Here is a 21,517-nt window from a genome sequence, read left to right as displayed (position 1 = left end):
TAATTTGCCATAGAAATACTTTATGGCTTGAGGTTTTTAATTTTTTTCTTGATCTAATGGTTCTTCCACGTCTACCCTCCAGACACTGATAACTGCTTAATAGCCTCAGCCTTGGTGTATATGAATGCAGTAAACATATTTTTCTCTTTGAAGTTTGTATTAGCACCCTTCAGGAAAAAGTAAGAAATATTCTGGCTCTGACTTTTCTTTGGAAATTATGCAGTTCCTAGAATTCACCTAGGAAATTAGGCTGACTTTAACTTGTAATGAAAACTGGTTCAATTTATGCTTTTCCTCATTTCTATCATTTATGACAGGCCTTGACTGAGTATATTGATTTTATGCCAACCTGTGTTCCTGTTACAATTTTGTCACACAAATAAGGTTTCTGAAATTCTGTGCCTATATTTTATGAAATATAGTCCTATGCCATTTGCAGCTGACTTTTTCAGTATTCTGTATTTTGATGGGTTTCCCCCTTTTCAAAGGGTCTTACTGAGAGCTTGATTCTGTCCTCAAATTGCAGTATATGCTTTCAACCAACTTTAGTAGTCAGCTAAGCTGACATTTTAAGCCAGTGTGAAGTCTGTTACTCTGGAACCTGTACAGAAGACTTGCAGTAGATGTGGATACCATAGCAGCATCTTGATTTGTATCAAATGAAGCAAGAATGCCCTGTTCTGAAAAAACAAAAAAGTTACTACCAAATACTAAGCCTTTAGATTAGTTATAAGCAACTGAATGCTCCCCAGACCCCAGTGGCATCACTAGGGTTGGTGTCACCCGGTGCGGTAACTCATGGTGTCACCCCCCCATGGACCTCCTCCCGTACCAGACCTAGGGTGCCTAGGGGTGGGGCGGCTCTGGGTTAGGGTTGCCATATTCCAGTTCCACAAATCCGGGCAGGCTAATTTGCAAGTTACAGTGCTGAGCTGTTATCTTAAACAGGACCTATGGAGAGGGACAACTGGATTCACATCCGGTATCACTTATTTTCCTTCAAAAGTGCATCAATATTGTTAGAGACTCCTTCAAAAGATACACATGCCTTGTACTTTATTTTATTATTAAATTTATATCCTGCCCTTCCTCCAGAAGGGATCCCAGGACATCTGAACAGATGGAGCATGAGTTCAGCTTTTGCAATGGAAGATGTGCTAGTTTCAGATGTGTGTTGTGGTTTCATTTTCTCTACAAGAGATAGTTCCTGCCCAGAACTGATTACAATTTTTAAAGAAGAAAATGGATCTGACTATTATTTATTTATTATTTATTAGATTTATTATTTATTAGATTTCTATCCCACCCTTCCTCCCAGTAGGAGCCCAGGGCAGCAAACAAAAGCACTAAAAACACTCTAACACATCATAAAAACAGACTTTAAAATATATTACAACAAAACATCCTTAAAAATATATTAAAACAAAACATCTTTAAACACACACACACACACACACACACAAAGCTTTAAAAACATATTAAACAGCAATTCCAACACAGACGTGGACTGGAATAAGGTCTCTACTTAAACGGCTTGTTGAAAGAGGATGGTCTTCAGTGGGTGCCGAAAAGATAGCAGAGATGGTGCCTGTCTAATATTTAAGGGGGGGATTCCAAAGGGTAGGTGCCACTACACTAAAGCTCCACTTCCTATGTTGTGCAGAATGGACCTCCAGATAAGATGGTATCTGCAGAAGGCCCTCACCCACAGAGTGCAGTGATCGACTGGGTATATAAGGGGTAAAATGGTCTTTCAGGTATCCTGGTCCCAAGCTGATAGTGCTTTGTACACAAAAACCAGCGCCTTGAACTTAGCCCAGTAGCTAATAGGTAGCCAGTGCAATTCATTCAGCAGCGGGGTGACATGTTGGTGATATCCTGCCCCAGTGAGCAGTCTTGCCACCACATTTTGCACCAGCTGCAGCTTCTGGACCAACCTCAAGGGCAGCCCCAGATAGAGTGCATTATAGTAATCCAGTCTGAAGGTTACCAGTGCATGGACAACAGTGGTCAGACTATCCTGGTCCAGCAATGGTCATAGCTGTCTTACCAGCTGAAGCTAGTAAAAGGCACCCCTAGCCACTGAGGTCTCCTGGGCCTCTAGAGACAAAGACGGATCCAGGAGCATCCCCAGACTATGGACCTGCTCTTTCAGAGGGAGTATGACCCCATCCAAAGCAGGCAACTGACCAATTGTCTGAACTCGGAAACGACCAACCCAAAGAGCCTCCATCTTGCTAGACTCAGTTTACTGGCTCTCATCCAGTCCACCCCCGGGTCCAGGCACCAGTCCAGGGCTTGCATGGCCTCTCCTATTCAGATGTTACAGAGGAACAGAGCTGGGTATCGTCAGCATACTACTGACACCGCACCCCAAATCTCCTGATGACAGCTCCCAAGGGCTTCATATAGATATTAAATAGCACGGGGGACAAGATGGTACCCTGTGGGTCCCCACAGCACAACTACCAGGGGTCCAAGAGACAATCACCCAATGCTATTCTCTGAAAACAACCCTGGAGATAGGATCCGAACCACTGTAAAACAGTGCCTCCGATACTTATCTTCCTAAGTCGGCCCAGAAGAATCCATGGTCAATGGTATCAAAAGCTGCAAAGAGTTCAAATAAGAATAACAGGGTCGCACTCCCCCTGAACTTCTCCTGATAGAGGTCATCCATCAGGTCAACCAAGGCTGATTCAGTTCCATAACCGGGCCTGAACCCAGACTGGTATGGGTCAAGATAATCTGTTTCATCCAAGAGTACTTGCCATTGCTGTGCCACAAGCCTCTCAATCACCTTCCCTAAAAAGGGGGTATTTACGATCGGTCGGTAGTTGTCACATGCCAATGTGTCCAGGATGGGCTTTTTCAGGAGTGATCGGATCACCGCCTCTTTAGGGGTGGCAGGAACAACTCCCTCCAGCAACGATGCATTGACCACACCCTCGATCTTCTCAGTCAAACCCCCTTGGCAAGCTTTAATAAGTCAAGAAGGGCAAGGGTCGAGAAGACACTTTGCTGGCTGCATCGTCACAAGCACTTTGTCTGCATCATCAGACGACATCAACTGAAACTGATTCCAAGAAGTTGCAGCAGATGTTGCATGGGACACCTGACTGGGGACTACACCATGTTTGGAGCATCAAGATTGCTATGGAGGTGAGCAATTGTACCCTCAAATTCCTTGCAAACAATTCATAGTGGTCCTCCAAAGGGTCTAAAACTCCATTTCCTGGAGTTGATGTCAACAGACCCCTGACAATCCTACAGGGGAGGATCGGAGCCATAAGTCTAAACTTCACCAGGAAGTGGTCTGACCATGACAATGGATGACATCCACCCCCTATCTCCACATTACCCCTTCCTCCATTTGGAGCAAAAGCCAAGTCGACAGTATGCCCTGTCCTATGCGTCGGGCTGGTGACCACTTGAGACGGACCTGTGGTTGTCATGGAGGCCATGAAGTCCCAAGCCAGAACACTAGAGGCAGCCTTAGCATGGACATTGAAATCACCCAGGACTATTGTTCTGGGCTCCTTCAATACCACACCCCAGCTCGGTCAGAGAGCTGCTGGGCAGCAGGGTGGACGGTACACCAGCAGCAACCCTAGTTTACTGTCTCCTTGGCCTAACACCAGGTGCAGACCCTCACAGCCAGCTCCAAGACAGAGTGGTTTACTGGTGACAGAGATGGAAGTTCTGTAAACCACAGTAGATCCTCCCCCCCCCGTCCCCACAGTCTGTGCTGGTGTTGCATCAAGTATCCAGGTGAGCAAAGCTGGGACAGAATAACTCCTCCCAGCTCACCCACCCAGGTCTCAGGAATGCACACCAAATCAGCGCCATCATCCATGATCAGATCATGGATGAGTGTGGTCTTATTGTGTACCAATCTTGTGTTAAACACACAGGCCAGCAGGCACAGCAGATGAGCAATGAGGAACCCGTCCATGAAAGGAGTGGGAGCGAAGAACAAGGCACAGATAGCCTTGTGTTCATCTTCTATGGTAGTTCACCACCTCCTCAAGGCCATACCGCCCTCTACACATGATCACTGAAATTGGGGTTGTATCACCCTTACTCCTTACTAAGACTCCTCCTAAACACCTGATATGGACCCAAGAAGAGCCCACCAACAAAACATACCTGATCCAGAGAATTGAGAATAGTCAGACCCACTCAATAACTTTCAACTTATCAATAATTTGTCAAAGGAGAAAGTTACAATATTCAGCAGACTACACTGGGTGTTTCCAGATGAGTGTTTCTAGACGAGTGTTGATTTTGGGATCAGTACTCCTCCTTCATGCAAGTTTTTGGATTTGCCATTTCTCTTGTGGTGCGCGGGTCCTGATCATTTTTAAAACCTTTTGGCAACAACTCCTTTGTAATATCTTAATGACCCATTTACAGTGTTACCCACCCCCCTGGTCCAGAAGAACCCATTGCTTAACAGAATTTGACTTCTGACAGTAACTGACTTTCACAAAACTAAAGGCTGAGATCTTCCAGATTTTAACAGTACTTGGATTTAAACCATTGGTTAGCCTGATTCTGCTGTTTTTCTGGTGTCCTAACATTAGCACTGTTTCAGAAAGAAACTACACATACTCCATGCTTAACAGAAGCAGAACAAAAAGATTTATTTTAAAAAGTGTCTAGTCCAAATTATTATTTTAATAGGAGCACAAACTCTGATAAAACAAGGTAACAGTGAAGCAATCAAAGAAACAATGTTCTAGAACAATTAAAGCAATATTTATGTCCTTACATCATGAGCAGGAAACCAACTAGGAAAGTGGCTGGTTTGGTAGATGTCAAAGGTGTGAAGGGATTACTGAAGGAAAATGGGAAAAGGTGAATGAATTCTCCACAATGTGTTATTTATTTATTGTATTTATATACCACCCCATAGCTGAAGCTCTCTGGGCGGTTTACAGTACCTAAAAACACATATACAAATTTAAAACACATCTTTTAAAAACAATTTAAAACACAATTTAAACATTTAAAACAATTTAAAAACACATGGTAAAATGCCAGTGAGAAAAGGAAAGTCTTGACCTGGCGCTGAAAAGATAACAGTGATGGTGCCAGGCGCACCTTGTCAGGAAGATCATTCCATAATTTGGGGGCCACCGCTGAGAAGGCCCTCTCCCTTGTTGCCACCCTCCGAGCTTCCCTCAGAGTAGGCACCTGGAGGAGGGCCTTGGATGTTGAGCGTAGTGTACGGGTTAAGAGCCAGTCAAGCTACTAGGACAGGGACAGAGCTGTTTGTCTTTCCACTAGCAGCCAGCTATATGTCTGTGCTGGATGAGGAATAAAAACATCTTGCTCCCCTCCCAGCAAGGAAGCCAAGAGAGAGAGAGAGAGAGAGTTGGCCACTGTGAGAACAGGATACTGGTCTAGATGGGCCTTTAGTCTGATCCAGCTGGTCTGTTCTTACGTTTAGGGAGAAAAAGAACAGGGTGGCACAAAGAGAGAGAAAAGGGATAGCCCTGGCCACACTGAATCTGGTCTCTCTTTTAGCTTCAGATAGAAGTGATGAGCCATCACCCCTGTGGTAGGCATTGCATGCTCAGTTGACCAAAAGCCTTTTTACAAAGTCTGTCATGAATAATAATAATGATAATAATATTTAATTTGTTTGTCGCCTATCTGGCAATTAGCCACTCTAGGCGACGTACATTAAAAGAGATAAAATACAATAATAACAGATGTAATCACATTAATAACAATAGATAAAATACTGGACAGTCATCAATACATATAAAAGCAATTATAATAACAACATACGATAAATGACAGAATCACGGTGATTTACCCAATGACCTCAAGGGCTTGCTGGAATAGCCACGTCTTCAGGGCCTTGCGGAATACATCTAGGGAAGGGGCATGTCGAAGATCATATGGGAGGGAGTTCCAGAGAGTGGGGGCCACCACAGAAAAGGCCTTCTCCCTAGTACCCACCAACCTAACTGTTTTGGTTGGAGGGATTGAGAGAAGGCCTTGTGTGGCTGATCTAGTTGGGCGGCATAATTGGTGGCGGTGGAGGCGCTCTTTCAGGTAAGCTGGGCCGAAACCGTACAGGGTTTTAAAGGTTAAAACCAACACCTTGAATCGGGCCCGGAAAACAACCGGCAGCCAGTGTAGGTCAAACAACACTGGTGTGATGTGATCCCGTCGGCGGCTGTTGGTAAGTAAGCACGCCGCCACATTCTGTATAAGCTGTAATTTCCGGGTCATTTTCAAGGGTAACCCCACGTAGAGCGCATTACAGTAGTCCAATCGAGAGGTGACCAGGGCATGCACTACGAGCGGGAGTTGTTGAACAGGGAGGTAGGGTTGCAGCCTACGTATAAGGTGTAATTGATACCAAGCTGCCCGGCTCACAGCCGAAATCTGAGCCTCCATGGACAGCTTGGAATCAAGGACAACCCTGAGGCTGCGGACCTGGTCCTGTAGGGGCAACTTCATCCCACCAAACACCAGGTCAACATCTCCTAACCCTCCCTTGTCTCCCACAAGTAGTACCTCGGTCTTATCAGGGTTCAACTTCAACCTGTTCCTGCCCATCCATCCACTCACGGATTCCAGGCACTTGGACATGGTCTCCACAGCCCTCTCTGGTGAAGATTTAAATGAGAGATAGAGCTGAGTGTCATCCGCATATTGGTGACACTGCAGCCCAAATCTCCTGATGATCTCTCCCAGCGGCTTTACATAGATGTTAAATAGCATGGGAGAGAGGATAGAACCCTGTGGCACACCACAATTGAGAGGCCAAGGGTCTGAAACCTCGTCACCCAATGCTACCTGTTGGCGCCTATCAGAGAGAAAGGACTGGAACCACCGTAAAACCGTGCCTCCCAATCCCAAACTCTCCAGGCGATCTAAAAGGATACCGTGGTCGACGGTATCAAAAGCCGCTGAGAGATCCAGGAGGACAAGGAAGGTGAATTCTCCCCTATCCAGTGCCCTCCTCATATCATCTACCAGAGCGACCAAGGCTGTTTCAGTTCCATGTCCAGTCCTGAAACCCGATTGGTATGGATCTAGATAATCCGTTTCATCCAAGTGTGTCTGCAACTGATTTGCCACCACTCTCTCAATGACCTTGCCCAAGAATGGTAAGTTTGAAATTGGGCGGAAGTTGTTTAAAATCTGGGGATCCAAGGAGGACTTCTTTAAGATGGGTTTAATAATAGCCTCCTTGAGGGCTAGTGGCATAACACCCTCTTGCAAGGATGCATTAACCATTGCCTTGATCCCCTCACCCAATCTCTCTTTGCAGCTCATAAGGAGCCACGATGGGCAAGGGTCATTTAGACAAGTGGTAGGCTTTACAGATGAGAGCACCTTGTCCACATCCTCAGCAGGAAGAGGCCGGAATCGATCCCATTTGACCGGTTTGCAACTGGTTAACTCTAGCTCACTCACTGTATCCACGGCGCACGGAATCGAGCTCCTCAGGTGTTCAATTTTATCAGCAAAGTGCTTTGCCAATTTGTCACAGGAGGCCTTAGACTGTTCCAAGGGTTCCTGAGCAACTGGACCGACCAGGTTTTGGACCACCTGGAACAACCTCCTGGGACAGCACTCGGCTGATGCAATAGAGGCAGCAAAGAATTCCCTCTTTGCTGCCCTTACCACCACTTGGTAGGCAGCTATTGCTGCTCTAACCTGTGTCCGAGCATCTTCGGAGCGCGACTTCCGCCACCGGCGCTCTAATCGTCTCACCTCCTGTCTCAAAGTACGCAACCGTGGTGTGTACCATGGTGCTACTTGAGTTCTATTCAGGGGGAGAGGACATTTCGGAGCCACTCGGTCTAATGCCCCGGCGATCCTCTCATTCCACTCCATCACCAGGGCATCGACCGGGCGACCTTCAGCAGGTTCCAATTCCCCTAGCGCCGTCAGGAAACCGTCTGGATCCATCAGGCGCCTGGGGCGGACCATTCTAATAGGACCTTTACCTCTGCGGAGGGCATGCGGCATTGAGAGATCCATCTTTACCAGATAGTGGTGTGACCATGACACCGGGGTAAAAGAATTAGCCCCTAACTTCAGCACACTACCCTCCCCCCCGGGACAAATACAAGGTCAAGAGTATGACCGGCTACATGGGTGGGCTCAGTATTACTAAGGCGCAGTTCCCAGGAAGCCATGGTTTCCAGGAAATCCCGAGGGGCTCCAGTGAGAGTGGTCTCAGCGTGTATGTTAAAGTCACCCAGAACTAACAGCTCCGGGTACAACATTCGCACATCTGAGATCACCTCGAGCACCTCGGCCAGGGAGTCTGCCGTGCAACGGGGCAGGCGGTACATGAGCAGGATCCTTAAACTGCCCTTCGAGCCCAACCTCCAGTACATACAATCAACAAAGCTAGTCCCACGAAGGGGAGGTCTGGCAAAGAACAACGACTCTCGATAAATAACTGCCACTCCCCCTCCCCGCCTTCCGACCCTCGGCTGCTGTGCGTAATGGAAGCCTGGTGGACACATAGCCTCAAGAATAGGAGCTGAGGCTTCGTCCAACCAGGTCTCCGTAATACATGCCAGGTCTGCACATTCATCCAAGATCAAATCATGAATGGTAGATGTTTTTTGTGCTACAGACCTGGCATTACACATCAGCAGACTCCTGAGTAAAAGTATCTGTCATGGGATAAAAGGAAAACTGCTATTATGGATCTTTAACTGCTTAATGAAGAGATGTAGACTGTAAAAAAAAAGGACATTCACAAGGAAGTGAGCAGTAGGGTGTCTGAAAAATCTGTATTGGGGCTGGTGCGCTACATAGGAATAGAGACATACTGAGTATCTCTGCCCCCTGGTCTCTATGCAAGCATCTGTGGTGCCTGAGCCTTTGCACATACAACAGTAAATTCAAATACTGAGACTTCTACATGACTTGGAACCCTGCACAATTATGGATTTCAGTCATATGAAGCCTTTGCATGAACATTTGTCTGCATGAAGGCTTCATCACTGCAGATGTTTGTGCTGTTCATGTGGATGCTAGGAGGAAATGCTATTTGGCATGTCCTTGCTTACCACTCCCATGCAGAGCAGTATGAAAGCTCAACATATGCATGAACAACACAGAGGGTTCTGGAGTCAGGGGTAATCAGTGAGGCAGCTAAATTTGTACATGGCACTGAATTATTCAGCATCAATCGAAGAAGACTGTAAAAGAACATCACAAAATTGAATGAATGGGACACAAAATGGCAAAGAAGATTTAATGTAAGTAAATTATAAAGTTGACATCAGGGAGGGGGGACAGTGGGGGGAACAGAGGACCCTAACTTAAAATATTTCTTTGGCATGATATATGCTGCCTACAAATACCCAAAAAGGACTTCTTGGTGTCATGATGAATAGCTTCAACTGGGTGGAATAATACTGAAAACAACAAATTTCATGCTAGGGATTCATAGGACAAGGGCTGAAAATAAAAATGGATAGTATTGCAATATCTGTATATAATACTATGGTGTGTCTACATTTGGTTGTCCCATTTTAAATATGCTATTGCATTAACAATTGTCAATACCCAACAGCATTATTATTACTGTTAATGATATATACTATCCAACTGACGTTAGTACCAAAGAGTAATAACTTCTGTACATTTCACCTGGGTTATTTCTAAGAATGAAAGTGATTATGTTACCTATTAAAGGAAGATGCTATTTGTGCTAACTGGGGGTGTATATGGTACCATCACTGTCATGAACCTGTAATGGTCATGAGTTATTAAAAATCTAATAGCAATACTTTGGCTCCAGTAAGGGACTCTGGGAGACGGTTACAGTTGGAAAAGACAAGCCTTTGCCAATTTGCAAATCTGAGTTTCACTTCCCAGCTGAAGATGGTTAGAGAAGCCTTAACAAGCTGCACCTGTTTATCTTTGCTGATTAGCAAGTGCCTGGTACTCAAGGTCATCCTTGGCCTGTACAGTTGGAAAACACAGTTGGGAGGGGGGCCTGAAGGCACGAAAATGTGAGAAACATCGAGAAGAAAGTTACATCAGCCAATTCCTGATTGGTCAATTAATTTTGGACCGTTAGGATCCTTTTCCCTTAAGTATAGGGCTAGAGACCCATAGCTTTTGTTCTCTGTTCTCTGCCTATGCTGACTGGCACCAGAGTTCCAAACCTTTCTGCCTTATGGTTCCAGGGGTTGCTTATGGGAAGGTAACCTATGTCTGGTTCCAGTGCTTTATGTTGAACATCCATCTCTCTTAGGAGAGGTGCCACGCAACCAACTACCTCGTGTGTAAGTAGTTAGGTGAGTTAGTTTGTTATTTTCTTGTTGTGTGTATGAATTCTCTTGTAAGAACCTAAACCCCTGTTGGGTGAATGGTCTTAAAGGATTACTTGCTGCTATATGTTATGTGCACTTATATATCTTAATAAAGCTACTTCTATTTAACCTGGTGTGTTCAATTGAGAGAAGGGGTGGTTCTGGATTCAGTACCTTGACCAATCTCAGTCACTAACTACCAAAGAGGGTTAAGAAGTTAAAGGCTTGGATTTTAAGTGTTAAACCAGAGGTGCCTGGCAAGGAGTGTAACTGTGACTCTTGCCTTTTAGGACCTTGGTTTTATATATCTTCTGGGCTCAGAGATCCCCTGGCTCTGAGTGGACCAGTATACAGGGGTGGTGGCAGCCTACCTTCTACCTTGCAGGGTTGTTGTGAGCGTACACAGCCTTGGCAAGGGTGAAGTAATAGCTTTTTGGTTCCAGTCTCATTTCCCTAAGGGTGGGGGTCTGAGTCTGATGCATGAACCCAGTACCTTGAGGGTCTGGGGGTCATGACAATCACTATCCGGAAGCATATTAGTTGTCAGTATAGGAATGAACCTATAACAGAAAGACACATCAGTTACAGTTTCAGTATAAGTATTGACAGGGCATTTATTTCTTTGAGTTCAATATTTGCATTGCATTAACAAGAAAACCACAGCTACTGAAACACGAAGTCAAATGCAAGCAAGAGACAAGCCAGCCTTATATATGTTAAGTGTATTTGGATTGATTAGGTTCATCTTATTCCTAAATTAATTAGCCTTTTTTGCTGCATTGGCCTCATCGTGATCTCAAGTAAGGAAGGAATAATATGTAGAGACAAGCACTAGCAGAAAATAGCTGTTTCTGCAAAAAGTAATCTATCCCTTTCTTTCACTAGCGCTCTCTCTACCCATAGCTTCATAATTTACTCCCAGTCCATAAGGTCCTTCGCAGCAATGATTGGGATGATGGATGGTTCTACTTCAGCTGCAGCAAAGGAAGATGCAGCAATGTATCACTCCACTAGAAAAACAATAGAACAAACAAACCACAGGGGCAGTATGGCAGGCAGAGGGCCAAGGGAATTCACTTGGGTGGAAAACGAGACAGCTGTACCCTGGAGTTATGTAAAATACGGCATGTAGATATTTATCCTGTTGTGGTCATACTTGATAGCACTTGATGTGAAGTTGGATAGCAACTGAGATCAGAACCTTACTAAAACTATTTTCCATTAGACTTTTTTTTACACATTTCAAATTAAGGCTTCAGTTCTAAACACACTTACTAAGCAATAAGCCTCATTGAACACATTAGAACACTTCTGAGTAAACCTGCATAAGATTGTACTGCTAGGCTGCAATTCTATACAATGGGGTACCAACATTTTTGGGCCTAAGGGCACATTTGAGAGAGTACTGTGGGCATCATTCCCTCTGATTGTATTTCTCCTCTCTCCTCAGGTTACTCTTCCCTCTCACACACCCCAGACTGATAGAAAGAGAGGAAATGCATGCCTTCTCTCTCTCTCTCTCTCTCTCTCTCTCTCTCTCTTACTTCCATCGGGTCTGGGTAAATCAGATCCAGCAGAATTAAAACAGATGCTTTAATATGCATATACACAGGGGTCCTGAGAAACCACCATCAAATTAAAGTTGACATTGGTACACTATCTCGGGGGGAAAACACAGAGCCAGTGCTTACAGCACCACAAAAACATTGATACACACATCATGGGACTTCATTATTTTTACATATGATGATTACAAAACCACCAGCAAATCACAGAACACATACGTGGAGAAAGAAGTGACCTATGATCTTATAGTAGTTTTGAGAAGGCCCCTTGTAAAAATTACGATTATCTATAAAGATCTTTGTCTGCTTTGCATGCAGAAAGTCCCAGGTTCAGTCCCTGGTATCTGCAGGTAAGGCTAGGAGAAAATCCTGTCTGAAATCCCAGAGAGCCACTGCCGACCAGGGCAGACAATACTGAGCTAGATGGACCAACGGTCTGACTCAGTGTAAGGCAGCTTCCTATGTTACTGCAGTGGTCTGTGATTTGACTGTGTATGTGGTGGGAAGGGGAACCTATGGAATACTTATGCAATTTCAGGAAGATTCCTTTTATTTGATCTGAGGTATGTGTGTGTGTGCATGCACATGCCTTTATGGCACTCCATTCTCATTCTCTTTCTCCTGACTCCTGTGGCACACCACTTTCTTCCCCCACCTACCCCTTTAGCTCCATTTTCCTCCTCCCCCAAGTCTCCCTATACTGGCTTGAGTTGTATTCTTCCTCCTCATGTATTACACTACAGTAATGTTGTTCTGTATTGTTTGTATTTGTTACTCTGTTGTATATGTTAATCAATCAATAAAAATATTTAATAATAAAAGTGGACAAGGTGCTTTCAACCTTAAGGCCAACCACCTGCTTACTCGACCCTCGCCCATCATGACTCGTTATGAGCTGCAAGGACAGACTGGGTGAGGGGATCAAGGCGGTGGTAAATGCATCCTTGGAAGAGGGCATAATGCCATCAGCCCTCGAGGCAGTAATAAAACCAATTTTAAAGAAGCCCTCCTTGGAACCCCAAGATTTGAACAACTTTCTCCCAATCTCAAACTTACCATTCTTGGGCAAGGCAGTTGAGCGGGTAGTGGTGAAGCAATTGCAAGCGCATTTGGAGGAAGCAAATTATCTGGATCCATTTCAGTCGGGCTTCAGGCCTGGACACGGGACTGAAACAGCCTTGGTCGCCTTGGTGGATGATATGAGGAGAGCGTTGGATAGGGATGAATGCACCTTCCTCATCCTCCAGGATCTCTCAGCGGCTTTTGATACCTTTGACCACGGTATCCTTCTGGACCGCCTGGAGAGAGGCATAGCGGGCACTGTACTGCAGTGGTTCCATTCCTTCCTCTCTGATAGGCACCAGAGAGTGGCATTGGGGGATGAGGTTTCAGACCCTTGGCCTCTCACTTGTGGGGTGACACAGGGCTCCATCCTCTCTCCAATGCTGTTCAACATCTATATAAAGCCCCTGGGGGCTATCATCAGGAGATCTGGGCTGCAATGTCACCAATATGCAGATGACACGCAGCTCTATCTCTCATTTAAATCTTTACCGAAAGTGGCTGTAGAAACCCTATCCAAGTGCCTGGAGTCAGTGAGTGGCTGGATGGGAAGAAATAAGCTGAAGCTGAACCCTGACAAAACTGAGGTACTGTTCGTGGGAGACTGTCCCGTCCAGAGCCGGAAGGACGAGGCTGAGACAAGGGTGCAAGTAAATCTCATTTTATTAGAGTAATGGATACATCAAAGGCATGGCGCTTCATAGAAAACCCTGTGCTAACTCACTAGAATCCCTAACTACACTCTAGACATGCTCTGCGGCATATGAAGGAAGTTGACTCAGCAACTCCCCACTGTAAGCAGCAAGCTTAAGTAGGGAACGTTTTTGATTGTAATCTCTGACTCCTTCGCAAGTCCTGTCTCTGCCCTGTCCGTTTCTCGCGGCGGCGGGAGCGAGGCAAAGGGGTGTGTGTTTCCAATGGCTCATCAGAAGACACCTGCTCCTGAGCAATGGGCTCGAGGTCAGGGGGCTGCGCCACGCTGGTAGCATCCTGGGAATGGCTGGGCAGGGGAGGAGTTGGCACTGCCTCTGGAACTTCCCCTGACAGATCCTCTGCAGGAGCTGGGGGCAGCATGCTTTGTTCCTCAGAGATTGTGCGTTTCGTGGGAACTGGCTGGAGACCAGACTCACCCCCTCCCCCAAGGTCCTGCTCAGACTCAACAACTTCCAAATCTTCTGCATCTTCTGGCAGCGGAGGTGCTTGAAACTCATGCCTCCCCCCTCCCTGTTCCTTCTGGGATAGCTGAGGCTCAACAGAGACAAGGGAAGATTGGGGGATTTGGAGCTGGTGTTCAATGGGGTATAATTGCCCCTGAGAGACCAGGTCCACAGCCTGGGGGTCATTCTTGACTCCCAACTGTCCATGGAAGCTCAGGTTTAAGCCTGTAAGCCGGGTGTAAGCTGGGTGGCACTGTATCAACTCCATCTGATATGGAGGCTGCGCCCCTACCGTCCCAATAATCTGCTGCCATCGGTGGTACATGCCCTAGTCTCCTCTCGCCTAGACTACTGTAATGCGCTCTACGTGGGACTACCCTTGAAAATGGTTCGGAAGTTGCAACTGGTACAGAATGTGGTGGTGCGCCTGATTAAAGGCAGCCGCTGATGAGATCATATCACTCCAGTGCTAAAAGAGTTGCACTGGTTACCAGTTGCTTACCTGGTGTTGGTTTTGACCTTTAAGTCCCTACACAGTTTTAGCCCAGTCTATCTGAAGGAGCACCTCCAGCATCATCAGCGATGCCACCCAACAAGATCAGCCTCAAAAGACCTTGTCTCCATACCACCAGTTAAAACAGCCAGACTGGTGAGGACTAGGCAGAGGGCTTTTTCAATTGGGGCCCCCACCCTGTGGAACTCCCTCCCACATGATCTCCACCATGCCCCTTCTATGATGAGTTTCCACTGAGCCTTGAAGACTTGGCTCTTTAGGCAGGCTTTTGAGGTGGGCTAGGTTTTACTATTATTGCTTCAGATTTGTAATGTTTAATGCATTTGTATGTTTTATTTTGTGTGTCGCCCAGAGTGGCTGGATAACCAGCCAGATGGGCAACTAATAATAATAATAATAACAATAATAATAATAATAACAATAATAATAATAATAATAATAATAATATTTTTTCAGTAAACCACAGCTGTATATGAATCAAGTAAACAAAGTTCTTCCATACCCAAACTTTCACTGGTATTTCTATAATGCACAGCAACAAATTTGGGACAAGGCAAAAATAAATGTGGCATCAACATCAACAGGTACATCCTGTTCTACTTACAGTCATAATTATTCAGTCAAACAATCTGCATCCACTGAATATTTAGGTATCCTGTTTAATAACACATAGTACTTTATAGATATGAATAAGACATGTCTTCAGTACTTAAATATAATACTTGACAATAAGTCCCTTGTTTCTCTATATAAATTGTGCCTTATTTTTTCTGTGCAAGTTTTCATACAATTTATTTGCTGATTATTTATTACCGCTACATAAAGTAACATCTCATTTGATGATGATGATGATGATGATTGCATTTATATACCGCCCCATAGCCGAAGCTCTCTGGGCGGTTGAATTTAATGTGGGGTTCCTAACTATATCCTTTGGGACACTTAAGAAGGTGTAAAAGAACCTTTTCAACATTGTTTTCTCATGCCTTGTCTGTTTTTATTAAACAAAAAACAAACCTAGGGCTTTACTTTGCTAATTCTGATTCTATAAAGTTATTAAGATCCTAGGTTTACAAGACAGCAGTGAAGTATGAGTCAGTTTTAATTTTCTTCCAGATGAGCACATTAGTGAAAAAAGGGGCTCTCCTGCTAGGCAGAATTAGTTTATGCCAGTATGGGGGACCAAACCATTGCTTTGTTAATGCTCAGTAGCAGTAGGGGTGACATTAATCCCAGTATTGTTATTTATGTCCTTGACTTGGCAACATCCATGAATCAGAAGAGTCAGGTATCGTGTTCCATTACTCAGTAATAAAGATTTGGATTATCAGGACCCTGGGGTTTCTTTTGGCATTGCATATCTTTTTGAGTATACATGTCTCGCTGCTAATTAAAAAAACAAAGTTTGGTAGCAGTGCTAGTGGGATGCCTCTTATGAGCCGAGTGTCTGCACACCCAGCTATGATTATGATAGTTAGGTGTTCACTGTACAAGTATCTCCTAAAATTGTAATGTGTGAATGTGACAAACCCATATCATTTAAGAACATTCATCAGCTGAGATTGCCCATGTCTTCCTGTCAGGGCACACACACATTTCAGTTATGGTTCACTTCAGGAAATAAGGGATTTTTCTTGGATTATATTCATGAGTTCATTTCCCACTTCCTCTTGTTGTTATGTGCCTTCAAGTCGATTACGACTTATGGCGACCCTATGAATCAGCGACCTCCAAGAGCATCTGTCATTATTATTATTATTATTATTATTATTATTTATTAGGCTTATATCCCGCCTGACTAGCGATAGCTCTCTGGGTGGTGAACAGCAGAAAAATACAATAAATACAATAAGAAAAACAATACAGTGCAAAAATCCAATTAAGTTATACTAAGTTAAAAAGTACAATTAAAATGCTTTGGGAAAGAGGAAGGTTTTAACTTGGCGCTGAAAAGATGACAATGTCGGCGCCAAGCAGACATCCTCGGGGAGACTATTCCACAATTCGGGGGCCACCACTGAGAAGGCCCTAGATCTTGTCACAACCCTCCGGGCCTCAGTGTGAGTTGGAACCCGGAGGAGGTTCATAGCGGGAGAGGCGTTCCGACAAGTATCGTGGTCCCATGCCGTACAGGGCTTTATAAGTCAATACCAGCACTTTGAATCTGGCCCGGAAGCATATTGGTAGCCAGTGCAAGCGGGCCAGAACAGGTGTTATATGCTCGGACCGTTTGGTCTTTGTCAACAGTCTGGCTGCCACATTTTGCACTAGCTGTAGCTTCCGGACTGTCTTCAGAGGCAGCCCAACGTAGAGCGCATTGCAGTAATCCGAACGTGAGGTTACCAGAGCATGTACAACTGATGTAAGGTCCTCCTTACTCAGATACGGGCGTAGCTGGGCTACCAACCGGAGTTGGTAGAATGCATTCCAAGCCACCGAGGCTACTTGAGCCTCAAGTGAAAGGGAGGAGTCTAGAACGACTCCCAAGCTACGAACCTGCTCCTTTAGGGGGAGTGTAACCCCATCCAGGATAGGGTATATATCCATCATCCGATCAGAGAAACCATCCACCAACAGCATCTCAGTCTTGTCAGGATTGAGCCTCAGTTTGTTAGCTCCCATCCAGTCCATTGTCGCGGCCAGGCAACGGTTCAGCATATCGACAGCCTCACCTGAAGAAGATGAAAAGGAGAAGTAGAGCTGCGTGTCATCAGCGTACTGATGACAATGCACTCCAAATCACCTGATGACCGCACCCAACGGCTTCATGTAGATGTTAAAAAGCATGGGAGACAGAACTGACCCCTGCGGGACTCCACATTGGAGAACCCACGGTGTCGAGCAAGCACTACCTTCTGGAGACGGCCCACCAAGTAGGAGCAGAACCACTGCCAAGCAGTACCTCCAACTCCCAACTCCACCAGCCTCTCCAGAAGAATACCATGGTCGATGGTATCAAAAGCCGCTGAGAGGTCAAGGAGAATCAACAGAGTTACACTCCCTCTGTCTCTCTCCTGACATAGGTCATCATACAGGGCGACCAAGGCCGTCTCAGTGCCAAAACCGGGCCTAAAGCCTGATTGAAATGGATCTAGATAATCGGTTTCATCCAATAGCGCCTGGAGTTGGCCAGCAACCACTCGTTCCAAGATCTTGCCCAGGAATGGGACGTTTGCTACTGGTCTGTAGCTGCTGAAATCTTCTGGGTCCAAGGAAGGCTTCTTCAAGAGTGGTCTCACCACTGCCTCTTTCAGACAGCTGGGGACCACTCCCTCTCGCAAAGAAGAATTTATCACCTCCTTGGCCCAGCCAACTGTCCCATCCCTGCTAGCTTTCACAAGCCAAGAGGGGCACAGGTCGAGTACTGAAGTGGTTGCACGTACCAGTCCAAGCACGTTGTCCACGTCCTCGAGCTGAACCAACTGAAACTCATCCAATAAAATATGACAAGAATGTGCTCTGGACACCTCTCTAGGATCAACTGCTATAAATTGGGAGTCTAAGTCCCGACGGATGCATAAGATCTTATGCTGAAAGTGCTCAGCAAACTCATTGCAGCGGGCTACTGATGATTCAACCATGTCCTGAGGGCCCGCATGAAGTAGCCCTCGGACAACCCTAAAAAGCTCTGCTGGGCGGCAAAGGGATGATTTTATAGTGGTAGCAAAATGTTTTTTGCCACCCTCACCGCTCTCACATACAGTTTGCTACAAGCACTAACCAGCGCATAATTGCATTCGTCGGGAGTTCGCCTCCATTTCCGCTCAAGCCGCCTCCTATCTTGCTTCATCGCTCTCAGCTCTGGTGTATACCAAGGGGCTGTATGAGCTCTGCATAGGAGAGGGCGTGCAGGAGCGATCGTGTCAACGGCCCGGGTCATCTCCGCATTCCACAGATCAACCAGGGCTTCGACAGGAGCGCCAGTCCTGTCAGCCGGAAAACCCCCGAGAGCCTTCTGGAAACCTTCAGGATCCATTAGTCTCCGGGGGCGGACCATTTTAATAGGTCCCCCACCCTTGCAGAGGGAAGGAGCTACTGAGAGTCTAAACTTCAGCAAGCAGTGATCTGTCCATGACAAAGGGAGAGATGTAAAACTCCCCACATCCAGATCACTATCCCCATGTCCAGTAGCAAAGATAAGGTCTAGAGTGTGCCCTGACATGTGCGTTGGGCCGCTAACATATTGAGACAGCCCCATGGTTGTCATGGAAGCTACGGAGTCCTGAGCCACCCCGGACAAAGTCGCCTCGGCATGGATGTTGACATCCCCCAGTACTAATAGTCTGGGGGATCTCAGCAATACCTCCGAGACGACCTCCGTCAGCTCAGTTAGGGAAGCCATTGGGCAGCAAGATGGGCGGTACACCAAAAGGATTCCCAGCCTGTCTCTCTGACCCAACACAAGGTGCAAACACTCCAGACCAGTGACTGTGTGGACATGGTGCTTGGTGAGTGAGATGGAACTCTTGTAGACCACAGCAACCCCACCTCCCCGACCCTCAGATCTACCATGATGCTGGACCGAGTACCCCGGTGGGCAGAGCTGGGAGAGGCTAACTCCTCCCTGCTCGCCCACCCAGGTCTCGGTTATGCATGCCAGATTGGCTGCCTCGTCCCGAATCAAATCATGGACAAGAGAGGTTTTATTATGTACCAATCTGGCATTGAAAAGCAGCAACTGGAGATATGAGAGTTGGCTGAGAGGACAACCAACGACCCTGCGGGTGTGAGAAGGACCGGAACAAGGCACAGCCACAACATGTCTGGGCCGCGTTCCCCTTACCTGGCACGTCCTTCTCACAACGCCATACATCCCTTTGCCCGTCACTACAGTGATTGGGGCCCCCTCAAGTCCCCCTGATTGATGAAAAAACCTCTTTCCCAAGCACATATTAAAAACCATAAACAAACACCCAACTCATTTACATGTGACAAAATTACATATAACCACATATACACAACTCTCCAAAGCACAAATTAGCAAACTTATATACGAACACACAAACTCACACACATCTAATAAAATCACATACACACACACAAGCATTCAACTCAGAGCCAAGCACAAACACAGTCCTCTTCATATGTTCTGTTCTTCCTTCTTGGACTGTCGCTGTGATCGATAAAAGGTAAAAAAAGGCACACTGTACTGCACCACCATAGACGGAGACGTCATAAACCACCCTGTTCAGATCTTGTAAGTTCAGGTCTGTGGCTTCCTTTATGGAATCGATCCATCTCTTATTTGGCCTTCCTCTTTTTCTACTCCCTTCTGTTTTTCCCAGCATTATTGTCTTTTCTAGTGAATCATGTCTTCTCATTATGTTTCCGAAGTAGGATAACCTTAGTTTCAACATTTTAGCTTCAAGTGATAGTTCTGGTTTAATTTGATCTAACACCCAATTATTTGTCTTTTTCGCAGTCCATGGTATGCGCAAAGCTCTCCTCCAACACCACATTTCAAATGAGTTGATTTTTCTCTTATCTGCCTTTTTCACTGTCCAACTTTCACATCCATACATAGAGATCGGGAATACCATGGTCTGAATGATCCTGACTTTAGTGTTCAGTGATACATCTTTGCATTTGAGGATCTTTTCCAGTTCTCTCACAGCTGCCCTACCCAGTCCTAGCCTTCTTCTGATTTCTTGACTATTGTCTCCATTTTGGTTAATGACTGTGCCGAGGTATTGATAATCCTTGACAAGTTCAATGTCCTCATTGTCAACTGTAAAGTTACATAACTCTTCTGTTGTCATTACTTTAGTCTTCTTGACGTTCAGCTGCAGTCCTGCTTTTGTGCTTTCCTCTTTAACTTTTATCAGCATTCGTTTCAAATCATTACTGGTTTCTGCTAGTAGTATGGTATTATCTGCATATCTTAAATTACTGATGTTTCTCCCTCCAATTTTCACACCTCCTTCATCTTGGTCCAATCCTGCTTTCCGTATGATATGTTCTGCGTACAGATTAAACAAATAGGGTGATAAAATACACCCCTGTCTCACACCCTTTCCGATGGGGAACCAATCATTTTCTCCATATTCTGTCCTTACAGTAACCTCTTGTCCAGAGTATAGGTTGCGCATCAGGACAATCAGATGCTGTGGCACCCCCATTTCTTTTAAAGCATTTCATAGTTTTTCATGATCTACACAGTCAAAGGCTTTGCTGTAGTCTATAAAGCACAGGGTGATTTTCTTCTGAAATTCCTTGCTCCGTTCCATTATCCAACGTATGTTTGCACTATGATCTCTGGTGCCTCTTCCCTTTCTAAATTCAGCTTGGACTCCCACTTCCTCTAGGTCCTTGAATACCTGAAGAACTAGACAAAATAAGTTGTGCTATAGGAAGTTGTACTTCAATAATCCTTCCCCATGAAAAGACTTGACAGATGGGTTTTCGTCACAATTAATATACCAGATTGAGAAAGAAACAACAACTGCCTCTTATGAAATATTCTAAGTCATTGCTAGTCATCCCATTAACCTCTATGCTGACACAATAATGTGTCTGTATTTTCTTCAAATAATGGATGTTTCTGGGTTTTAAACAGGTGGAGTAGCACCATCATCCTTGCAAAACATCATATATAACACCCAGTTTGCACCTCTTTTGTGAAAGTAGCCACTTGGAATCAGAATCCAAGCTTCTCAGTAAATAACTGGCCTGTGGCTGGGTTGCCATCCAACTTATAATGACATATCTAAAAGTCAAAGTTTTAGTAGTGCATGTATATTTCTCTGAAATTATATCAGATAACATTGAAAGTATTGAAGCAAAGGAATACTTGATCTTCAAGCTACAAATTTGCTATCTTGCCACTCTCCTGAAAAAATAGCTCAGCGTATTTTATTATCTGTTGTTTAGTGAGACAGAAGACTTTGGAGATATGCATCTCTTTTC

This window comes from Rhineura floridana, chromosome 5 (assembly GCF_030035675.1).
Source record: "Rhineura floridana isolate rRhiFlo1 chromosome 5, rRhiFlo1.hap2, whole genome shotgun sequence".
Lineage (NCBI taxonomy): Eukaryota > Metazoa > Chordata > Lepidosauria > Squamata > Rhineuridae > Rhineura > Rhineura floridana.
This window is presented reverse-complemented; position numbering follows the sequence as displayed.